This window comes from Opisthocomus hoazin, chromosome 15 (genome assembly GCF_030867145.1).
Source record: "Opisthocomus hoazin isolate bOpiHoa1 chromosome 15, bOpiHoa1.hap1, whole genome shotgun sequence".
Taxonomy (NCBI): domain Eukaryota; kingdom Metazoa; phylum Chordata; class Aves; order Opisthocomiformes; family Opisthocomidae; genus Opisthocomus; species Opisthocomus hoazin.
This window is the reverse complement of record NC_134428.1, coordinates 23179827-23203755: the sequence shown is the minus strand read 5'-3', so window position 1 is coordinate 23203755 and position 23929 is coordinate 23179827. Positions and strand designations below refer to the sequence as shown.

The following is a 23929-nucleotide window of genomic DNA, read 5'->3' as shown; positions in this document are numbered from 1 at the left end:
CTTGGCATGAGATGTTCCCTCCCGACGTAAGCAGAGGCCGCTGAGACGGTGCTAAGAGCCCTGCGTGCCGGGACCTGCCGTCCCTGCAAGCTCCGGCAAGGCGCTCGGCGGAAGGACGGGTACAGGTCACATCGCGCAACGGCATCGGCCGCGCAGGCGGGCTCCCTGCCCCATCTCAGGGTCCCCCCCGTCGTCCCCCACCCGCAGCCCTCGGAGCCCAGGCGTACACCCGTGCTAGCGGGGTGCGTCACCTCCCTGCACCGAGAGGGAGCAACACATCTGGCAGCAGCTGGCAGCCCCGGAGCCCCGCGTAGGGACTGGGGACCAGGCCTGGAACTGGATGGAGACTGGAGGCTCTGGATGGTGGGCTGGGCTGGTGGTGGGCTAGAAGATGAGAAGGATGGGGAGGCAGGACCAAGGTGTGGGTTTGGTGTCTCCCCCACCCTACGAAGCAGAGGCCACCACCGCTCTCACACCTGCGTGAAGAGCAGAGCCCAGGTAATGACAGGAGAACAGCAGATGTTGCACCTGCGTGATGGCTCCCGAACAGCGCCAGATGAGCTGGAATTCACATCTGAGCCGCAACAGCAAAGCTCTTCCCGCGGATCAAAACACCGCTTCCACAGCCACGCTCCCAGCACCAGGTCCTGCCTCCACACGTCGCATCTTCCACCGACCGTCCTCATCGCTACAGGACGCTCACGCCAGGCACGAGCGGACCCCCTCCGAGACCTCTGCATCCCTCAAACGGGGGCACGGCTCTTTCCAAAGCAACCAGGGGGGTATCGGAGGCAGCCGTCAGCCCCTGCCCCCCGACCTCCCCTCCCGCCGCCTCCCAACCGCAGTCAGGAGGCAGAAACCTCACCGGAGGAAAACAGCAGCAGCAGAAACCGTCCCCTTCGGTCGAGTTTTAAATGGCTCTCAGATCCCTTCAAACAAATCTAAATGCACCGACCCTATTGTGTGCATAAATCTTTGCACCGGGGCCTGCACGCCTCCACACTATTGATAAAGAGAAACGAGTCTTAAATATTTAATGAGCGAATAAACCCGTTAAGAGGATATGATTAACTGCACGCCACAGCTCTGCATTTAAGGTGTCCCTGCTGTACCTTTAGAGGGGTTTTATTTTTAAGGGAAATCGGCGGCGGCAGCTGGTGGAAGCGAGCAGCCGGGGTCTGCGGGTGCCGCACCAACAGGAACGCCGGTGCGACGCTCCGCTTCGGAGGCATAAATACGGCACGGGAGCCGGTGCTGTGAACGGGGGGGGCCCCATCGACTCAGCCCAACGGCGGGGAGGCAGAAAATAGAGGTTTTACGAGAGGTGGTGGGAGCCAGGCCGTTGGTTAGAGAGAACATCTGGACTCTGCACCTCTTCGCCTTGCGGCAGGAAGGGGCTGCTGGGGGGGACCGGGAGACCTTGGAGCTATTCCCAGCTGAAGGAGGGAGCCGGAGCGCGACCTTGGGTGAGCCACCTACGGTCACCCTCTGCCCGGAGTCACGAGGCCACCAGAGTCTCGCCGGGCGCGGATCAAGGCGGCGCGTGGAGCCAGGATGGTTGCACGTTCCTTGCCCCCTCCCTGGCAGGGTTCAAGGCCAGGTTGGATGGAGCTCTGAGCACCCTGGGCTGGTGGGAGATGTCCCTGATCATGGCAGGGGGGGGAACCAGATGAGCTTTAAGGTCCCTTCCAACCCAAACCGTTCTATGATTCTGTGATTCCACCTCCGCCTCGCAGGCAGCATCCTCAGCCCGGGGTCAGGTACCACCTCACCGCCGCGCGCCGGCCAGCCCGCAGGATGTTTCTCAGGCACGCAGAGAGCCATCGATGGAAGATTTTATGAAACCGAGTGCTATAAATGTCCCCTTGCTATGTGACTTTTTATGTTTCAAAATTATTTTGATCATTATTTTTACCAGGGCGAGGCGAATAATACAAAACAAACGACCGTGAATCATCACTCCAGTTTTTAGATATGTTAAATTTAGCTGTTTTGGTGCCACCTTTTTGTTTATATTCTCCAAGTGTTTCTTGCCAACAAGTTACCGGCAGGGATTTTTGGCCAGGAAAGAGAAAAAAAAAAAAAAAATCAGACAAGACAGACTGTTAATTTTAAGCGACAACTGCAGATATTGGAAGAAAGCGAATTTCAAATTCTTAATTGAAACAGTTCCATCCCCAAACCTCATGTCTAAAAATTAAGCCTGCCCAATCGGGAAGCCGAAATCCGTCATGTGATGTAAGATCCCAATTAAAACGACTCTCATTCTTGAGACCCAGTATTCACAAAAGAGCGAAGACCGCGAATTATTTGCAGAAATTATCTGGAGAACAATTTTGAATAACGAATACGATGGGGGAAATCGCAGTCCCTTTGAATGCTCAGTGCAACTACAAAAAAAAAAAAAATCACGATCAATTTGTGAATAGAAACCGAGGTGAAACGCGCAGAATAGATCATCTGTCACAGCCCCGCCACCATCAGCGATTATCACACACGAACGATGCCCCTGCATGGCTGTAAACGCGGCAGAAATTAGCTATGGCGACTGACGGACAGATGGAAGTCATGCTTGGAAATACACCTAATCGAAGAGGCTGTGCTACCACGGCCAAGCAAGGGACCACGCGCCCGTGACCTGGGTGAAATAACTCGGGAAACGGGATGCACGAAGCAACCCCGGGCAGGAGGAAGGGATGCTCCGGGCGACGCGGCCGAGCGGGGAGCAGCTGCGTAGCCCCGACGCACGCTGGCCAAATCCCAAGAGGGGCTGGCCCAGAGTAACGCTGAGGACGAGCTTCGGGACTGCGACTGGTGGAAGGGGTGGGAGACGCCTGCTCCGGCGTGTGGCCGGCGAGCAGGGCAGCAGCAGGGAAAGGAGAGGCTCCAGGTCGGTCTGGATAAAAGAAGGGAGGACGCTGCTTCTGCAATGGGAAACACTGTCCTGACGACTAGAGACTGCGAACATCCAGACATCTGCAGGGTCTGGAGCTGAGAGCGGGGGCTTCGCCAGATCCCACCCTGTCTCGGCCACCTCTCCTCAAGCCCTGGGCTGAGCCAAACCCCAGCTTCAACCCAGGAGTTGCTCCCATGGCCACCTTTGATGCTCAGAGTGTGCAGGACCAGGGGAGCAGGCGTCTGCTAAAACCTCAATGGTCTTTCTTGCCTGGGAGCCAAACTCCATGTCTCTGTTAGATTTACTTTATCATAGCATTCGCTTTGCACTTCATCTACTGGCACTGAGCATGGAGGCCAAACCCTCGCCAGGCTCGGTTTCCACAAATGGGGTTCAGCTGGGAGGGAGAAGCTGAATCATAGAATCATTAAGGTTGGAAAAGACCTCTGAGATCATCAAGTCCAATCCTCAACCCAACCTCACCACCACGCCTGCTAAACCATGTCCCCAAGTGCCACATCTCCACGGTTTTTGAACCCCTCCAGGGATGGGGACTCCACCACTGCCCTGGGCAGCCTGGTCCAACGCCTGACCACTCTCTCAGTAAAGAAATTTTTCCCAATATCCAATCTAAACCTCCTCTGATGCAACTTGAGGCCATTGCCTCTCATTCTATCGCTGGTTACTTGGGAGAAGAGACCAACACCCGCCTCACTACAACCTCTTTCAGGCAGTTGTAGAGAGTGAGAAGGTCTCCCCTCAGCCTCCTCTTTTCCAGGCTAAACAGCCCCAGCCCCCTCAGCCGCTCCTCATCAGACTTGTTCTCCAGACCCCTCACCAGCCTCAAAGGGAGAAGGCAGTGAGAGTTTGGGGGGCAGGAGTGAGTAAAGAAGGAGAGCGGCTGCTGGAGGACTTCGGAGACCACAGCAGGGTGTGGAGGAGCTGGGAGAAGGCACCGGGGGTAGCAAAGCTGGGCAGGTGCCTGCAGAGGACATGGCAGGACCGCAACATTGCTGAGATGGAAGGGAACAAGTGCCCCCGGGCAGCACCGACTGTAGGGTCTGCCATGCCGCTTCAGACTCTGCAGACCACCTCAAAGACTCCCTTGGCCCAGGCTGGACCACCGCACGCCGGGAACGGCGATCCCTGAAGGACCTGCTTCAGCACAGGCCAAACCCGCTCTCGCAGTCGCTGCCCGCGCGTCCCCGCAGAGCGAGCGACTGCCCCCGCACCGGGCAAAGCCTGCAAAGCATCGCTCCGGCGGGGAGACGCCGGCCTCCTCCTGCCCGAACACCGTGCGCGAGGCAACGCTCTGCTGGAGACGGAGCTTTTTGACATCCCAGCCCGGTCAGCTGACGTTTATCAGGGTAACAAAAGGTTGCAGCCTGATCACAAGACAGGCTGAGAACGCGTCTTCCCCTTCTGGGGAGGAAAGTTGAGCGCCAGAGCTGTAAAAGGAGTCCAGTCATCTTTCGTATCTCCTTCTGCCTGCAGTTTGACGTGGGGGGAGGTGGTTCCTCTCATCTTCCTTTGAAAAGAAAGCGGGAAGGAAAACGCAGAGAATTCTGCATTTTAGGTGCAGGAATTAAAAAAAAAAAATCAAATTCTTCTAATGTCTCAGGTCAGACATTCCCCAAAGCTTCTGTTCTGCTGCTCTGAGAAAGCCGGGGCTGGATCTCCCGAATTCCCTTGAATTCAGGATGTTTCTACCAATTTGCACCAGCATTTCCACAAGCCTGGCTGAGCACGCGCAGGAAACCCTGGCTGTGCTGCGCCGGGACTGGGGCGTCGAGAGAACCACTCACGAACCGAGAGTCGTTATTTGCTATTAACCCACCTGGAATCTGATTTCTTACATGTTATTTTGCTGCTTGGCTGCTCGTTAAAAAAAAGGACAAAGCGACTCGTCCACCAGTGCAGCATCATCTTTCCAGTGGACTTGAGCAGGTCACCAGCAACCTGGACCAAAAGCAATGAAGACTGTCCTGGTGGCTCCAGGGTTTTCTTCTTGCGCCCCTTTATTCCTCGCAGATTCCCCCTGGGGCACCAACCAGCCCCGCTCCAGCCTCCTGCGCTGCCAGGTTTGGGTATCGCATCTGGCTGTTTTCCGAGCGAGGGTGTTCGCTTCACACGTCCCCGTCGAGCGGTGTCCCCTCGGAAGGCCACTCCAGGCTGCTGCTCCTGGTCAGGGAATCGCGTGGGGAAAAGCAGTTGCTCTTTCTTTTAAAAAAGCCTCTGAGTGAGGAGTTTGTTCCGGAGAGACGGAGAACTGCCGGGAGCCCACGGGCTCTGCTCCTGCCTGTCCGACAGCTTCCCCTCAGCACCAATGTGGCTCGTACGGTGGTTGCCGTAATGATTTTTTAGGGATAACGATTTGTTGGGATAACAACTTGCTGGGATAATGACTTCAGGTGCACAGGGCACTTCTCTGCCCCAGCTCTCTCACAGCATTTGTGTGTTACCTTGCTGACTTTGCAGACAGGGAAACCAAGGCACAGAGCCGACTCCGGAGCTGGCCCAGGCTCCAGCAGGATTTCCAGCCACAGCACTGCGATGCTCCAACGATGCCCGCGTGCTGCGATATCAGCGCTATCACCAGCAACCCAGCTGAACTTCCCCAAGGTCCCCAGCAAGAGACCTTCTGCGTCCCTTCTGTCCCCAACTCAGCCGCCGTGTGAGGCCCCATCTGCAGCACTGTGTCCAGTTCTGGGCTCCCCAGTTCAAGAAAGATGAGGAGCTACTGGAGAGAGTCCAGCACAGGGCTACGAGGATGAGGAGGGGACTGGAGCATCTCTCCTACGAGGAAAGGCTGAGGGAGCTGGGCTTGTTCAGCCTGGAGAAGAGAAGGCTGAGAGGGGACCTTAGAAATGCCTACAAATATCTGCAGGGTGGGTGTCAGGAGGACGGGGCCAGACTCTGTTCAGTGGTGCCCAGCGACAGGACAAGGGGCAACGGGCACAAACTGAAGCAGAGGAAGTTCCAGCTGAACACGAGGAAGAACTTCTTCCCTCTGAGGGTGACGGAGCCCTGGCCCAGGCTGCCCAGGGAGGCTGTGGAGTCTCCTTCTCTGGAGATATTCCAGACCCGCCTGGCCGCGGTGCTGTGCAGCCTGCTGTGGGTGACCCTGCTTGGGCAGGGGGTTGGGCTGGGTGACCCCCAGAGGTCCCTTCCAACCCCTGCCATGCTGGGATTCTGTGATTCTGTGTGAGCCACCGGCCTTGGTCCCTCTCTCTCGAGCACCAGTTCCTGGCACCCAACGGGCGCATCTCCCTGATGCTTGGGGTACCACCTTTCTCCCCACCGTCCCCAGGAGGGCATCACGGCGGCGCTCGTGCATCTCCACCGCGGCTGGTGACGGCGGGGCGGACAATGACATTTGCTGCAGGAGCCTGACATTGAACCCAGCCAGTCAGAACGGCTGGTGTTTTGCTGGCAAGGGCAGCGGCTCCGCTCCGACACCATCAGCGAGGGGACAGGAGAGGGAGGGGAAAGGAAAAAAGCCGAAGCGGCAGCCAGACAGCTGCCTCTTCCTCCTCCTCCTTTTGTGCAGAAATGTGTTTTTGTTTGTCAGTCAAACAGATTGTTTTCTCCTTCTTTGCAGGCCAATTGTTTCTGCTCCCGCAAGATAAGGGATTGAAAAGGGCTATATTTTTATGGCACTGCATCTAGGCCCTCCGAATTGGAGGGGAGACATCAAGTGGGAGGAGAATCCTGCTCAGACCAAGGCTCCTCTCCCCAGTTCCACTCTCCAATCCTATTTCCACCCCCATTTTCCTTTTTTCTCCTTCCTTCTCCCGCCTGGAGCTGCCTCTCAGCCCTCTCGCTCTTTAATCTCTGTCGCTCCGGCGGACTCGGGAGGTTTACGCAGCTTCGTCCTCTTTGCACCATCTGCTGAAAAGAATCCAGCTGTCCCCTCACCGCTCCGTCCAGCAGCTCCTCCTGCCATCCTCCCCCCGAAAAAGGGGAGAGTGAAGCCACTGCCGCCGCATGCAGACGTCCAGACGAACCAAACCCAGGATGGGGTTTTCCTTTTCTGTGAAGGTTTTGCCCAGAAAGCGCCTTGGAGAGCCAGACCCCAGCGTGGGGCACGAGCAGGAACCAGAGGCGAGGGAGGAAAATGGTTGATAAGAGCTAGCCCAGGCCAGGACAAGGCAGCAGGTTCCTCTCCAGGCTTCCAGAGTGGGTTCCTCTCCAGGCTTCCAGAGCGGGTTCCTCTCCGGGCTTCCAGAGCGGGTTCCTCTCCGGGCTTCCAGAGCGGGTTCCTCTCCGGGCTTCCAGAGCCGGTTCCTCTCCGGGCTTCCAGAGCCGGTTCCTCTCCGGGCTTCCAGAGCCGGTTCAAGGAGCCTGCGTCCAGCCTCCTTCCTTTCTCTCGTTGGATTCCCTCACATCTGCAATCCAGGTGGGATGCCGTGACCGATGATGATGGTGAAGAGCGGACAACCCTGGAGCGGTGACCGCTGAACGCTCGTCAGCGTTGTATTCACGCCATCGGAGCAGGTCCCCAAGCCAACAGACCTGGAGAAGGTCCTCGCTCCAGGGACCATTGGGGCTGGAGGCAACCCCAGGCTCGCGAGCAGTGGGGACGCCCGTGTCCCCAGCACGAGGCCTTCGCTCCCGTGCGCCGATCACATCGCGCTTCGTTGTTCGGCGCTGAGGACCCGAGGGAGGTTTCCCCTCCGCTCCTCGGGGGATGAGAGCCTGGACGAGGGCAGCGTGGTTCATATCCAACTCATAAGCCTCTCGGAGCTCAGGCTTGAGGACTGAGATTCACTCAATTAATTTTGCTTTGGCAAAAAGTCCATTTTTATTGCTATTTCATGCCTTCAGTATAGATTTTCCCTGCCCGTCTCAAAGGGATAATAAAACCCGACTCGTTCTTTTTATAAAAGTCTCACACTCCCTCTCTCACCAGGCTCTGTGTTCCCCAGCTAGAGATGTAAATTTAAAGGGGAAATGCTGTCATTTAAAACAAAACAAAACCAAAAAAAGCAACTCGGAAAGCTCATCTTTGAGCACATTCCAGCTCTCAAAACTAGGCCACACAACCGAAGCAAAAAAACCAAGTGGCCACCTTCCCCGCAGCCAAGCGGCCTCCCCGCCACGATGGCCACGCTCCCGCCGGGGACCGGGGTGACCGCCAGCCCCGGGAAGCCGCTCTCCACCTTGCACGGGGGTGGTTTTTGCCTGGCTGGGTGCTGGTGAGCGCAGGTGGCAGCCGCTGCTCCGAGTCAGCTCTTTGCACTTGGCCGTGACGCCGGTTCCCCAGCGCCTGCACCTGCCTCCCTCCTCCTCCTCCTCACCGAACCCGGGGTGAAAGCCCCGCTGCCGCCAGCCCTGAGCTGTGTGAGCCCTCCTGGGGGAAATCCCAAACCCACACGATGCCGAGCAGCTGGATTCTGAGCGTGTTTCCAAGCGGGCGGTGGGACGGGACGACGCACGGGTCTGCCTGCTCCACCCCAGCCGGGATCCATCCTGCCCGGACGTCGGCAGGGCTGTAGCTGCGGAGCAGCCCTCCGAGAGGTGAAGATGAAAAAGTGGAAAGAGCTTTTCCTCTGCCTCGTGCCCTGCTGCAGGGGATAGGATCCGAGCGGGAGCCAAGCCGCACTGCTGGAAGTCTGTCATTAGGGACCGGCAGCAAGCGCCTGGGGACAGGGTGGGGTCCCCAGCACCCACAGCTTTTACAAGCAGGCCAGACCCAGGTGTCCGCCAGGCACGGCTCGAGGACCGACTCAAGACGGTTCGCTCCAGCCCTGGCCGCGTGTCTGACTCGGCGACGTGCACAAACCCGCCGTCACCGGGACTCTCCCTGCCTTGGCGGAAACCAGGAGCGAATCCAAAGCGGAGCGAAGCAAGAGGAGACGTGCGCGTGCGTGCGCGGTGCCAGCCGGCGTGCCACCGCCGCACCAGCCCGGCGCTCAGCCCTGCGCCGCAGCACGGGACTGGGCTGAAGGGTGACAGCCTTCACCGGGCATCACACGTGTGAATGTTTCTCCTTCTCCCCCTGCTTTTCCCCTTGCCTGCGCCCCACTAAGAAGCTGCCTGCGCACCCCAGCTGCCGGGAACTCAAAGCCCTGCCTGCATCTGGCAGCGCAGGCAGCGCCTACGGCGAGAGGAAACCCGCAGCTCGCTCTGTTCCCGCAGGTGTGCCTCCAACCGACAAAAAAGTCTTAGGGCAACTCACGCCGGGATGGGCAGGAGAGGAAAGATGAGGGTGAGGAAACCCCCAACCATACCAAGCTAAAACGACAGCTCGTCACCGCCGGGCTCAGCTCGCCGTGTCCCTGGTGAGGCTGCGGCGTGGCTCCATCGGTTAAACCAAAGTTGTGCCCATTTCCTCCGACGGCAGAACAAACCGTCCTTCCCCGCCGCGAGCTGCCGAGCCTGAGGGATGATGCTACAGAAAAGACTTCTGCAGCTCCCCCATTTCAGACAGAATCACAGGATCCCAGCATGGCAGGGGTGGGAAGGGACCTCTGTGGGTCACCCAGCCCAACCCCCTGCCCAAGCAGGGTCACCCACAGCAGGCTGCACAGCACCGCGTCCAGGTGGGTCTTGAATATCTCCAGAGAAGGAGACTCCACAGCCTCCCTGGGCAGCCTGGGCCAGGGCTCCGTCACCCTCAGAGGGAAGAAGTTCTTCCTCATGTTCAGCTGGAGCTTCCTCTGCTTCAGTTTGTGCCCGTTGCCCCTTGTCCTGTCGCTGGGCACCACTGAATGGAGTCTGGCCCCGTCCTCCTGACACCCACTCTGCAGATATTTATAAGCATTTCTAAGGTCCCCTCTTAGTCAAATCAGTCGGGGTCCCCAGATTTTCCCGCAGAGCCCTCACAAAACCCGACCCTCTGGGCTGGAAAACCCTCAGCGAGCTGTGACAACCTCTGCAGCTCCGGCAGAGGCGAGAGATGATTAAGACTGGCTGAAATCTCACAGGACTCCAACGTCTGAGAGGCCCCATGCCAGACAGAGCAACACCCCGGGCTGCTCCTCGCGACCCTACAACTCCCCTCGCCTTAGCACGGGGCCGATGGGAGACCGGGGACCGAGCAAGGCCAGGAACCAGGTCACCGCTGCCGGTTTCCAGGCAGCAAAGGTTTGGAAGAGCGGAGGATCATTTAGCAGAGCGACAGTGAAGGTTCAGAGCAGAGCCTTCAAATTACACGCTACAGAGCACTTTTTCCTGCCTAAAAGGGCTCTGAAATGACTGTGGCGGCTCTGAAACGAAGCACTCTGTACGCAATTGCTCCCTGGGGCTTGCAGAGGAGACAGAGCCCGGAGAGGAGAGGTGGGTCTGCAGTCCCCAGCACGGGCAGCTCCTCGTCAGGCGAGGACGCGCGCTTCTCCCGGGCTCCATGGCACGGCCGTGCCGCTTCCCTAAATCTCCCCGGCAGTTTCTACCGGTCATGGTATTTTTTTTGGTATTTTTTTTGAAATTATTTATTTTTAATTTATTTTTATTTCTCGCTTCCTGCCGTGAACTTCGTACAGCTCCCAGCTACAGAGCTGCTGCTCCTGGCGCGGGTGCCCCCGGCCCCACGCGCAGACCCACGCCGAACCCCTCCACCATCACCGCTCTCACCATGCCTCGAGGCACACCTCGATCCCACCGGGAACAGGGAGGGAACCTGTCCTTTTCTCCATCCCCCTTGGCTCCTTCCCATCCTTCTCCACTCCATCCCCCAGCAGCTTGAGGTCCATTTTCAGCAGCCAAGTGACAGACACCAGGAGACGTGGTGCCGCGCAGCCAACCTCCGCCTTGCCCCCCGCTGGTCCCCCCACCCTCTCCCCACCGACGCACAGGTGACAGCACCCACATCCGCAGAGCCACCCCGCCGCTCGCCCACCCGGGCAACGCGAGCTGCCACCCCGGGGAGGGCAGCTGTGGGGTAGGAGACCTGGCAGAAAACCATTTCCGGACCCTGAGGGAGACCCCGGCGATGCCCACCACCTGGGGGCAGCTGGAGCAGAGCTGGAGGAGCCCTCAGAAGGTGCTGGAACCACCACACGTGCCTTCCCTCGGGGCCCGAGGAGCGCTCTCCCACGCCAAAACCTCGCCATTGGTTTTTTTGTTCCTCCAAACCATCGCTGTGGGAGGTCACCTGAGGGCACCCAGCCGGGCCACCGCTGGCACAGCGGCCAGGAACCCAGTGGCCCTAAGAGCTTTTGCGAAGCCAGGTTTGCTCAGGTCTACGGGCCGGCATCGCGCGCCGTCGAAGGCGGCGGGGAGCAGACGCGCACCCCAGCAGCTCCCCGCTCTTGACGTCAACGAAAACCTCCGGCGGGTCTGCGACGTTGGCCGTGACGCCTCGGGATGCCGACCCCTGGGCCGGCGAGGGGGATGAAGAGGAAGGCCAGCACCTCGGCTGGGATCCCCGGCCGTGGACGCACCACCACGCACGGCCGCGGCTCTCCAGGGGGTGCTGGGAAGGGGACGCGTGCACCCACCGCACCGAAATTTCGCTGGGATTTGGCAGCTGCAGTGGAAGAGCTCGGCGGGGGGCCGGGGGCTCCCAGCCCGCTTTCTCCTAGGTTGGGGGGGGGGGGGGGTCAGATGCACCGAGTCCCCCCCTCTCTGCACCCCAGCGCTGCCAGGCGGGACCCCCGCGGTGACGTCACCGAGCTCGGGTCAGGCCTGTGCTTGGGGGGGATCGAGATGGGGGAAGGGGGGTGCGGGGGGGGGGGGCCAGGAATGGGGCTGCGATCGCAAAGGGGAGCGGGGGCGGAATGAAGCGCTGGGCAGCGGGGAGGGAAGGGAAGGGGAGAGGGAAGGGGAGAAGGAAGAGGGAAGGGGAGAGGGAACAGGGGAGGGAAGAGGGAAGAGGGAAGGGGAGAGGGAACAGGGGAGGGAAGAGGGAAGAGGGAAGAGGGAAGAGGGAAGGGAAGATGCCGGCGGCGCGGAAGGCGGCGGGCCCGGCGGGAGCCGCGGCTGCGGCCGCCGCTGGCGAGGAGAAACAAGCGGGCAGGGCCCCCCCCCCCCCCGCCAGCAGGGCACAGGGGCTGCGGCCCCCGCCCCGCCAGACAACGGCTGTCACCCCCCGCCCCCCCCCCCCGCCCTCCCCGGCGGCGGGGCCCGCCCGGACCCCCCCCCCCCGGAGCCATAGCCGCACCCGGAGCCTTCCTACCTGTGGGGCCGGGCCCCGCTGCGTCTCAGCGGCGGCGCTGGGGGGGGGCGGCCCCGGCGGCCATCCCGGGCGGCCGCGCCGTGCGAGCCGCCGCGGCGGTGTCAGCGGGCGGGGGGGGGAGGGAAGCCGGGGGCATGACCGCGCGCCGTCGGAAGTGCACGCGCGCCCGCGCGCCCTGCCCGCGACTGCGGCGACACCTGGCGGCCGCGCCGGGACCGCCGCCGGGAGCGGGGCGGGCGGGGGGGAGGGGGCTGCGCGGGGGGCAGCGGGGCGGGGAGGGGTCCTGGGCACCGGGCGGAGGTCCGGGTTGGGATCCACGTTTGGAGCGGGGGAGGACCAGAGGCGGGGCTGCCCCTAGGTCTGGGTCTGGGCGCGGGTGGGGTTTGGATCCACACCTGGAGCTGGGTTTGGATCCTCATCTGGACCTGCATTTCGAGCTGGATTCAGAACCACATCTGGATCTGCACTTGGAGGTGGATTCAGAACCACATCTGGATCTGCACTTCGAGCTGGATTCAGATCCACATCTGGATCCGCATTTGGAGCTGGATTCGGATCCTCAGCTGGATCTGGCTCTTTGGATCTGGGTTTGGATCCACGTCCGGATATGGCTTTGGAGCTGGATTCAGATTCTCATCTGGATCTGGATTCAGAACCACACCTGGATCTGGGTTTGGACCCACACCTGGATCTGAACGTGGAGCTGGGTTTGGATCCTTGTCTGGATCTGGATTCAGAACCTCATCTGGATCTGCGTTTGGAAGTGGATTCAGATCCTCATCTGGATCTGGGTTTGGATCCACATCTGGATCTGCATTTGGAGCTGGGTTCGGATCCACATCTGGATCTGCATTTGGAGATGGATTCAGATCCTCATCTGGATTTGCACTTGGAGCTGGGTTCAGATCCTCATCTGAATCTGCACTTGGGTCTGGATTTGGATCCACATCTGGATCTGCTTTTGGAGCTGCGTTCAGATCCACACCTGGATCTGCACTTGCACCTGGACCCTTTGCAAAGGGTGGAGGTGACATGTCCGACCCCCCAGGCTCCAAGCACCCCACAGCCACCTCAGCATGTGCCCGGCGCGCTGTCACACCAGGCAGTGCTCCCCCCAACCCCGGGGTGCTGCCCGCTCACCCTGCCCCAGGCACCTCGGGGAGCCCAGGAGAACACTGGGAGCCGCAGGGAGGACAAAATGGCAGCGGTCCCACTGTCCTGGGCTGTTGCTCCGCGGCGCGTCTGGGGCTGAACGTGCTCCGAGCAGGAGCTGAGGTCAGGGAGGGGGGCGAGCGCAGCAGACACAGTAAGCGAGGAAAAATGGCCGCAGCCAGCACTGCTGCCTGGTGCTTCTTTGGGATTTTCCTCTCCGTCGGGTTCCTGGGATAAGCCCTGGCCGCTCAGCGGTTGCGGCCGGTTAACCGCCCGCATCTCCGACGTGCCACCGGCCGCCGGCACCCAGTCCGCACCGAGAGGGGTGGCACCCGGGACCCCTCCTGGCTCGTGTCCCCGGTGCTGGCACCCAGCTTCGGCCGCGGCAACACGTGCGGATACTTTTAGCGGGAAGATTCTGTGTTCTCACCGCCCGGCTGCGAATTTATAATCCCGTTTTCCTGTGAAAATAAAAGCCTCTCCTATTCCCGAACGTGAGAGCCAAAGTGAAACTATGAGGAAGTGCCCTGGGTGCAGAACACGCCGTGAAACGCGCGAAGGAAACGAGGCGAAAACAGCGTTTTGCACGTTTTTTAGCCTCGTTTTAGCTGGGACTTGGAACCGCAGAGGGAAATCCTTTCCAGCGGGACGTGCACAGCGGGGTGGGGTGGGAGCGCGTCGAGCTGCTGGTGTCCCTTCGGAGCAAGGCAGCCTCTGCGGGTCCCTGCTTTGTCCCCGAGGGGTGCGCGGTCCCTCGGGGGTCCCGGGGACGTGGGCTGGAGCCGCGCGTCCTTCGCAGGGGTGGCCGGGCGGGGACGGCGGCAGGAAATGCCCGCTGCTCCGCCGCTTCCCCGGCCGAGGCGAACAAGAGGGAGAGTGTTCGGAGGGCGGCCGCGGCCGCGTGCGCAGGAGGAGCCTCCGAGGGACACACGGGCCGTTGTTCCCTGAGAGCGCGGGGCGGAAATTTGGATGGACCCGTTGCGTGCCGCCCTCCCAGCGCTGCCGGTGGCTGATCCCAGGCTGATCCCAGGAGCTGCCAAAGCGGATCGGGCCGGGAATTCGCCAAACCCCGCGTTCTGGTGGCTGAGCCGCTCGTGGCGGCAGTGGGACAGACCCGGGGGGGACAGCCTGCTCGAGGGGGGCACGGCTGGAGCGTGGCGCGTGCCCAAGGGCTTGTAGCCTTTCCAGAGCCAGAAGATATTTGCCGTGGCCCTGCTGTCTGTCCGTCCGTCCGCGCCAGCGCCCTGCAGCAGCCTCCCGGTCACCTGGAGGGACATTTTGTGTGGTCTGCTTTTGATCTGCGCTTTGCCGTTTCTTTTAACCGCTCCCTGGAGTTTTCCTTTCGGTTGCACAGCCCCTTTTTACCACCAACGCTCCCCCATTTCTCCGAAAAGGAAGAGAAAGCCTTGCAGAATGTGCCCAGCCTCGCAAATCCCCGGCGACCCCCCGCGCGTCCTAGCTAAAGGGCTGCCCTCTGAGCAGCGCCGCTGGCAGCAGCGAAGGGCTGCTGGCTCTCCCCGAAGCGGCCGATAACGCTGATCCTCCCTGCAGCCCTCGCGGGGAGATCAAAGAGGGGTTGGTCTCACTGCTCCCACCCGAGCTCCCTGCCAGCTCCGCTCGCCTTCCCCCCGGTGCCATCCCCGCACCAGCTTCCAGATCTGAAGAGGTTTTTTGGGAGGGAGGCTGGGAAAGGGAGGAGAGGAGAGGAGAGGAGAGGAGAGGAGAGGAGAGGAGAGGAGAGGAGAGGAGAGGAGAAGAGAAGAGAAGAGAAGAGAAGAGAAGAGAAGAGAAGAGAAGAGAAGAGAAGAGAAGAGAAGAGAAGAGAAGAGAAGAGAAGAGAAGAGAAGAGAAGAGAAGAGAAGAGAAGAGAAGAGAAGAGAAGAGAAGAGAAGAGAAGAGAAGAGAAGAGAGAAAAAAGAAGAGAACGTGCTGCTCTCCTTCCTGGCCTCCGCACTTTGCCCTTTCTCAGGAACAGGCCAGATTGTTTCCATTAGGAGAAGCTGAGGATCCAAGGATTTGTCAATGGCCGGGGGAAGATTTGCTGATCGTAACTGCTGTTCCCTAGAATAATATTGAGCGAGGTGCTTGGCGTGTAACCGTCCTTTTATGGTAAAATTAGGGATGAACGCTTGGCGGATTTGCATTTGAGCTTGATTGATACGTGGCATTAATGCACGCATAGATAATTTTGTATTTGAGGTTGCTGAGCAAGGAATAATTTTTATTTTGGGTCAGATATAAGGGCGTTGCGTGGAGATGAAATATGCAGGGGGTTTGATCCGTGTCACAGGCGGTGCGTTTCTCTGTGCTGGGTAAGGCGATGGCAGGCCTGCATTAGCCGTTCCTGCCCTTGATTTTAAGTGCTTTGGGTCTGTGCCTGATGCAAGGAGTAATCCCCTGCTGTCACTTAACACCAGGATATGGTTCCAACTTTCTGAGCTTTGGAGTTTCCCGTTATTAAAAAAAAAAGAAACCTCAGTTTTATTTTATTTCTTATTTTTGTGCAGGCAGAAGGCTGTGCTGCTGAGAAACATTAACTAAACAGAGCGGTGCAGCTTGATCGCTATGGGAAATGTATGGGCAGAGTATTGCCAAGCTGGTGATGCCTTTCAAACCCACCTCTGACAACCTGGACTGAAGCCGTCGGCAGCACCTCGGCCCACCCAGCTGCTCAGTGCCGGTCCCTGCCCTTGCACCAGCTCTCGCGGCACATCCCAGGTCAGGCGACATGGCTGGCATCGCACCGGGAGGTTCATGGGGCTGTTGACCCCGTTGCATTGCTCTACCTCTCCAGGTTGCTGCGTGCTGAATGCAATCAGGCTTTTGGGAGGCTGAAGCCTGGGTTACGTCTGCCTCGGCCGGGCTTCTGCTCCCTTCACAGCAAGGACATGGGCTCAGTCCCGTTGGGTAGTCAGTGGTGGAGGAGAGGGGCTCCCCTTCGGGTCCCCAAGCCACGAGGGCCAAGGCGCTGGGGGCCACTTTGCTAAATTCATCAGCACAGGGCAACATCTGGACATGAGAGATCATCCACCCACCCACCCACCCATCCACCCACCCATCCACCCACCCATCCATCCACCCAGCCACCCAGCCACCCACCCATCCATCCACCCATCTATCCACCCAGCCACCCAGCCACCCATCCATCTACTCATCCAGCCACCCATCCATCCACCCAGCCACCCATCCATCCACCCACCCAGCCACCCACCCATCCACCCAGCCACCCACCCAGCCACCCACCCAGCCACCCACGCATCCATCCACCCAGCCACCCACCCAGCCACCCACCCAGCCACCCACTCATCCATCCACCCACCCATCCACCCACCCACCCACTCATCCATCCATCCACCCACCCACCCACCCACCCATCCACCCAGCCACCCATCCATCCACCCACCCATCTCCCAGAGCAGGGTGGCTCCGGGCGGGTGGCTTCCAGCTGGAGCACGGGGGCTGTTTCGGCAGGAGCAGGCAGCAGCGAGCGATGCCATTCATCGGGTGAAGGGAGCTCTAACGAGAGGGAAGCCTGCAGACATTAATTAGGCAGGCAGAGAGATCCTCAGGTGCAGATAACTCAGCGAAAGCACCGGGCCATTTGCATGCGGGGGATGGCAAGCGATCGTGTCCCAGGGATACGAAGTGAACGCCTTGGCGTCCCTCCTCGCTCCTTTGGTCGGGTCCCAGGGCCACCAAGGCTGGTGGGGCAGGGGCTGGCGGTGGGGGTCCGCGTGGCAAACCCCCTCCTCCTCCTCCAAAGCAGGTGGTGGGAGGAAAAAAGGAAGGGGAAGGAGGAGGGAGCAGAGCTGAGGAGCAAAATAAGCCGCGCTACAAAGCGCCCAGAGCAGTCGCTTGTGCTTGAGGCCATCCCTGCTGTGTGGCCGAGTGGCTTTTTCCAGACCTGGCAGGAGAAGCCGGAGGGTTGGGGAGGGGGATGGGGGCGAGGGAAGGTGGGAGACGGCCATGGCCGAGCCAACGCGCCTTCGAGCCTCAATCGGTTTCAGAGGCTGCGGCGTGTTCGGGGGATGAAAGCTGCCCTGGGGCCCCTCCCAGCGAGCAGCAGCGCTGCGAGTACGCTGCAGGCAGCTTCCTTGTTACGCTGAAAACGGTATTTAAAAAGAAAAAAATTAAAAAAAAAAAAAGCAAACCCTACAACAACAAAAAATACAGCACCAGCCCCCCTCCACCCCCCGTCTCCACCACCCAACAAACAACCAAGAAAGGCAAGATCTTTCATAAGCCCGGAAGATGTCACCATAGAAACAGAAATCAGCCCCACTCCGAGGATCCTGCCGCCTGGGAAGGCGATAAAATGTTTTCTATCGATCGCTGTCGGGAAAGTCACTGCTGATGAGCCACCCGAGGAGAAACGGAGCGGGGATGCAGGGCCGCGGGAGCTCTGCAGATGAGCCCGCGGACGGTCCCTCGGTTGCCCCTGCCTGGTGGTCGGGGGCCGAGGGACCCCGGGCTCGCCGGGGACGACTGCCCCGCCGCGGGCTGGTGCCAGCGCGTGTGTGCGGAAGAGGAGGGCGTGAGCGCTTCGTGCCTTCGGCGCGGCGATGCCTGCTTTGCCCGTGCTGTTGTGAGCGTGAAGCGGAACGCCCGCTGCCCGCTTTCCCGTTCGCGTCTGCTCCCGGTGACAACGCGCCGCGTCGGGGCGGCCGGCGCAGGCGGTGGAACTTTCCCTCGGCTCCCGGCGTGGCATCACCAGGGTTTGGCACCGTCATCGTACCGGCAGCGCTGGACCCCGTGGTGCAGACTGGCTGGGCTGGTGCCCACCGGCCTTGTCCCCTCGCAGCACTCGGGTCCCCGGTCCCCGCTTGCGCGCGGGCGGCTGCTCTGCTGCTGGGAGCGTCCCGGCGGCTGCGCTGCCGGCCGGGATCTTCCCGGTGGCTCTTCCCGGGGCGCTGCACAGCGCCGGGGCCTGGCTCGCTCGCCCTTTGAAGAGCCAGAAAATCCTATTATCTGCTCATTCTTCTCGCAGTGTGAAGCCTCAGAGCGTTCAGCAGCAGCTGAGGGTGGTCTGCTGCCTGCAGCCCCGCGCTGTCTCTGCTCCCACCCGCACGGGGAGGTCTCTGGGTCACCATGGCCGGGCGTCACCTTCACCTCCCGTGATCCGTACCGGAGTTTGGGGATGCAGCTCTCCCCGCAGCAGCATTTGCAGCGTGCAGCAGTGGGGTGCAAAGGATAGGGGTGCAGGGTGGGGGGCTGTGGGCTGATCCCCCCTCGCTCCGTGGGGAGCGGCGGCTGCCACCGCAGCCCACAGAGCCTCACATCATTAGGACGAGGAAGGTGGGAACCCATCTTGCGTGCTCCATCCCCGCGGCATCTCCGCTGCCGGTAATTGGCAGCAATAAAAGCGGCAGTTAATCCAGGCCGGCGTGGGACGCAGGCACGTTGATGTCTGCAGTGAAAGGCACCCTGGCAAGGAGGAGCCGGGAGAAGAGTACGCTCCTGGGCACAATTTGCAGCCCTGGAGAGCTGGTTGGATGCCACGGGGAGCATTTGCTGGGGATTTTGTTAATGATGCAGGCGCAGCCTTCCCAGCTTGGCCTGTGCTAAAGCCCTGGCTCACGCAAGCTGAGCCTGTTTGGCTTGAACTTCGACCAGCTGCTTTCCACTGGCTGGTGGATTTTTGTCCTGTTTACTGGGTGGCTCCGTGCGGGAGACGAACAAAGGAGAAGTTAGGGGGTGATTTCACCTTGGGGTGGTTTTTTTTTGAGGAGGAATGAAGGGTTAAACCGGGTCTTGTCACTCAGTTATTTTAGGATGGTGGAGTTGAAAGGACCGCAAGAGGATTTCTCCACACATGGGAAGATGGAATTTAATCAATATTGACAAGAGCCATTCCCCGAAACAGGCTCGTGCGCTAATGAAAGCCAGACCTGCTGACTCCCGGGGGAAGGACGGCTTTGGGAAAGAGGGGACGGGGGCACTGGGAAAGCCAGGGCTCCTGCTCCATGCCCTGGGTTCTTAGGAAACCAGGCTGCTTTTGGGGTTGATTTTCTCAGCACGGGAAGGCTTTGCCTGGTTTGCCTCGTAGGCGCAGGGTGTCTGGACGTGGCAGCAAAGCATCAGCCGCATCCCCACCCAGGGACCTGGGTCCATATCACCGCCCAGGCACTGAGGTCCCAGTGCCAGGCAGAGGCTGGGACGCGTGCGATGAGGGCGAAGCCAGTCCCAGACCGATGGCACGGGGTGCAGCGGAGAGGGAGGGAGACGCAGGGCTCTGTGGTGAAGCCTCCTTCTGTGAGCAGATGTGTTCCCATCCAAGCCATGCTGGGTTTTGCAGCACCTATTTAACTCAAATACCCACCGAGCAGTGGGAGAAGAATGTTTTTCTCGGATTTTTGTGTTCACTCTTCTATCCTTGCAATTTAAAGCAGAAAATGGCCGAGACACCTCTGAGACCAGCCCCTTCCGACAACACCGCATAGAGAAGAAACCTAATTTCTGAGGTTGGCAGCTGGTATTTCCCCATCGCTGCCGGCTCCGTGCCCTTGAGCTGAGCTCGCTGTCGCACAGTGCTGGGGGCTGCCCAAAACCCCGAGGGCACAGCCGGAGGCTCGGGCATCGCCCGGGAGCAGCTGGGGCTGCCGGACTAGGACTTGCCTGGCGGTTTCCCCGGGCACGCAGGGGACTGTCACCGGGCTGTGCCACGGCCAGTTGGCAAGCGTGACCTCGCGGGCACGCCGGTACCTGCAGCTGCCTCCCGGCCTCCGAACTCACTGGTCTGGACTTGCTGGGCTGTGAGCTTGATTCTGAGATGCAGGGTTTGACAAAAAGTCCTGCCGTTTCCCCCTTGCATGTCCCCAGCTTCCTGGAGAGCCACGGAAGGCGGCGAGCCCAGGCGTCATCCTGCTCCGTCGCAGCGTCGGTGCGGTGCGGCGACCGGTCCCCGCCGTGGGGAGGGGTCGGTTTAATTTGCTGGGTGCTTTTTTTCCCTGCTAAATGGCGGCATCGCGTCCCCCAGCCTTCTGGTGTGGCCGCGGGGCTGCTGCCGGAGCGGGGGGGCTGAGCAGGATGCAATTGGAAAGAAGGAAGATTTTGATCCCTTGCCAAGCCCACACAACCCCGTCCAAGTTCACACTGGCAGATAATGAGCTTTAATGAGCAGGCCACACTAATTGGTAAGTGATCCCAGAACCGTCTACGGCAGAGGCGAGGGAAGAGCAGCGGCAGCTCCGCGCGAGGAAGGGGCCGTGGCTGCGCAGCCCCCGGTTCTCCGGGGGGGCTGAGGCTGCCCTGCGTGGGGGGCTGCCCGCTGGGCTGCTGGGGGGGACTGCGAGCAGGAGGGTGAGTGGGGTTTCAACAAGACCCCGAGTGGGATTTGCAAGGGCAAACCGGTGCCCGGCCAGCTTTGCGAGCATCACCAGGGCGAGATGAAAGGGCAAAAATTGCTCGGGAACAGCCGTGCCTCCTGCTCTGAGTTCTTCAGTGGGTGAGAAACGGGGCACGGGGAGCTGGGGGCTTTCACACCGTGGGGGGATGAGCGGCCAGAGGCCAGCTGGCACCTGCACCCCTCGAATCCATGGGTGCATCAAGAGGAGTGTGGCCAGCAGGTCGAGGGAGGTTCTCCTCCCCCTCTGCTCTGCTCTGGTGAGGCCCCATCTGCAGTGCTGTGTCCAGTGCTGGGCTCCCCAGTTCAAGAAAGATGAGGAGCTGCTGGAGAGAGTCCAGCGGAGGGCTACGAGGATGAGGAGGGGACTGGAGCATCTCTCCTACGAGGAGAGGTTGAGGGAGCTGGGCTTGTTCAGCCTGGAGAAGAGAAGGCTGAGAGGGGACCTTAGAAATGCTTATAAATACCTTAAAGTCTCCTTCTCTGGAGATATTCCAGCCCTGCCTGGACGCGGTGCTGTGCAGCCTGCTCTGGGTGACCCTGCTTGGGCAGGGGGTTGGGCTTGGTGACCCTAGAGGTCCCCTCCAACCCCTGCCGTGGTGGGATTCTGGGATTCTGTAACCCGGAGCAGGGCAGGGTGAGCCCGAGCGGCCGGCCCGCGCAGGCAGACGTACGGCGCTGCCAAGGCAGTCCTAATCAGAGATCATTGTAAATTCCCCTCTCAAATGGAGTGGAAAAATGCTATTAAGCTAATATAACATCGCGGGGGAAGGACGTTCTGCCGCTGGGGTCTCCAGGGAATTGGGCTGTAACGAGGCGAAGGAGCGGGAGATGACAGCAGCCGGCGTGCTCGGGGCGGTGGGAACACAGACCAGGTCAGGGCCACCCAACCCTGCTCTGCTGCGCCCTGCCTCAGTTTCCCCACGTGGGCAAGGGGCAGAGAGCTCTGCTCCAGCAGCCAGACGACCCCGGGAGCTGGGTGAGGGGCTTGTTTGCCATCAACCCGCTGTACAGTCTGGGGAAACTGAGGCACGGGAGAGCTTGCCAGAGTCACCTGGGAGATCAAGGACAGCAGCAAGACCCTGCAGCCCCTGGGTGCCTCGGAGCAACGACCCCCAGTCGGCCCCATGAGCAGTAACCAGCGAGGCCATCACTCGACGGGACCCCCCGCACCCAGGGCAGGCTGGGCTCTGCGCGGGGGGAGCTCAGGCACCCCGGGGGGTGAGCTGGAGCCCCGGGGACCCCCCTCAAGGAGAAGAGGGGTGGCCTGTCCCCGCCGCAGCCCTGCTCCTTCCCGACACTAAGCGGCAGCCTCCGCCCGGCGTCGGGGCAGCCCCGGGCACTGACGGGGGGGGGGGGGGGAGGGTCTCCAGTATTCTCGGGGGGGGTGGGGGGCGGGGGGGGCTCCAGCATCCGAGGGGGGGGCTGCTGCATCATCCTGGGGGGAGTGCAGCATCCTGGGGGAGGGCTACAGCATCCTGGTGGGGGTGCAACATCGCGGGGGGGGGCGGGGGCTGCAGCATCCTCCGGGGGGGGTGCAGCATCAAGGTGGGGGTGGGTGCATCATCTTCGAGGTGGGCTGTATCATCCTCAGGGAGGGCTGCAGCATCCTGGGGGGGGTGCAGCATCCTCGGGGGGGGGCTCCAGCATCTGGGGGGGGCTGCAGCATCTTTGAGGGGGGCTGCATCATCCTCGGGGGGGTGTGTGGTGTGTGCGCAGCATCCTGGGGGGAGCTGCAGCATCCTCGGAGGGATGTGCAGCGTCTTGGGGGGGGGCTGAAGTATCCTCGCTGGGAGGGTGCAGCATCCTGGGGGGGGTGCATCATCTTCGAGGGGGGTTGTATCATCCTCAGGGAGGGCTGCAGCATCCTGGGGGGGTGTGCAGCATCTTTGAGGGGGGCTGCAGCATCCTCGGGAGTGGGGGGGGGTACAGCATCCTGGGGGGGGGCTACAGCATCCTTGAGGGAGTGTGCAGCATCTTGGGGGGGGGGTATGCAGCATCCTCAGGAGGGGCTGCAGCACCCTCGAGGGCCCAGGACTCCCAGCCCGGCTGATACCCACCCGGGTGCAGACCACACTGGGGGTCCCGCCAGGGAAACTCCTCCCCCACCCAGCCGTGGGTGCCAGGCTGAGCCCCACTCGGGATCAGATCGGGTCACCGCTGCCTGCTAGGAGGGAGATAAGAAGCAGGGTTGGCAGCTGCTGGTACCATCTGCTGAATTAGAATCACAATGCACTAAACAAATAATGTCTGGGGATAAAACCGCGCTGCTTAAGGCGAGGAGGTATTTCTGCTGCAGGTATGGCTGTGACCTGGTAACCCGCTGCGGGGATTTACAGCGCCAGTAAGAAGTGCGGGGATAGAAACGAGCCCCGGGAGTTGTGTCCTGCCTACGTGCACGTCTGTGTGTCCGTACCTACGGAAGCACGCTGGGTCTCGTGCTGTACAAAGTGCTGACACTTCGGGGAAATGCTGCTCTGGATTTTCTGCAGCACAGAATTGCGGAGGGTGGGGGGAATAAAGTAAATAAAACGACCATCGTGGAAAGTTTGACGCAAGCCAGCGGCTCAGCCCAGAGTGAGAGATCAAAGAGATGGGCAGCGGGGCACCAGGTCAGCCCCCGCTCCCTCCCGGTCACTGCCCTTGGCACGACACCAGATTTTATCCTTGGGAATTGTGCCCAACCTGCCAAGACATTCCTGGGCAGAGCCGAAACCCTTGCTGCCAGCCCGAGCTGCCGCTGGTCCCACCATCAGGGCACCAAACACCATGTGAGAGGTCAGGATCTCCACCCTGTCCCACCCCAGCATGCGTAGGTAACACAATCCTTACCCCACTTCAAGAAAGATGAGGAGCTACTGGAGAGAGTCCAGCGGAGTGCTACGAGGATGAGGAGAAGACTGGAGCATCTCTCCTACGAGGAGAGGCTGAGGGAGCTGGGCTTGTTCAGCCTGGAGAAGAGAAGGCTGAGAGGGGACCTTATAAGTGCTTATAAATATCTGCAGGGTGGGTGTCAGGAGGACGGGGCCAGACTCTTTCCAGTGGTGCCCAGCGACAGGACAAGGGGCAACGGGCACAAACTGAAGCAGAGGAAGCTCCAGCTGAACACGAGGAAGAACTTCTTCCCTCTGAGGGTGACGGAGCCCTGGCCCAGGCTGCCCAGGGAGGCTGTGGAGTCTCCTTCTCTGGAGATATTCCAGACCTGCCTGGCCGCGGTGTTGTGCAGCCTGCTGTGGGTGACCCTGCTTGGGCAGGGAGTTGGGCTGGGTGACCCCAGAGGTCCCTGCCAACCCCGAACACTGTGTGATTTTGTGATTCTGTGATTCTGTGATCCTGCACGGACCTTATCAAATAGACATAGCAGGCTGTATTTTATAGACACCTCAACTCTGTAGTCATTTAGAGGGGTGAACGCACCCTG

General features: G+C 60.6%; 1 protein-coding gene across 2 annotated transcripts in view; it reads right to left on the bottom strand.

Moving 5' to 3' along the window:
* The window catches only part of RAI1 (retinoic acid induced 1), an 85298-nt gene extending 73197 nt beyond the window's left edge, over positions 1 to 12101 (bottom strand). Inside the window, exon 1 of one of the 2 annotated variants that reach the window (XM_075436037.1) lies at positions 12015 to 12101. The gene's annotated coding sequence lies outside the window, so the exon portion shown is untranslated. The remainder of the gene's footprint in view (positions 1 to 12014) is intronic. The other variant, XM_075436035.1, reaches the window with a different exon arrangement.
* Between the last annotated feature and the right edge of the window lie 11828 nt (positions 12102 to 23929).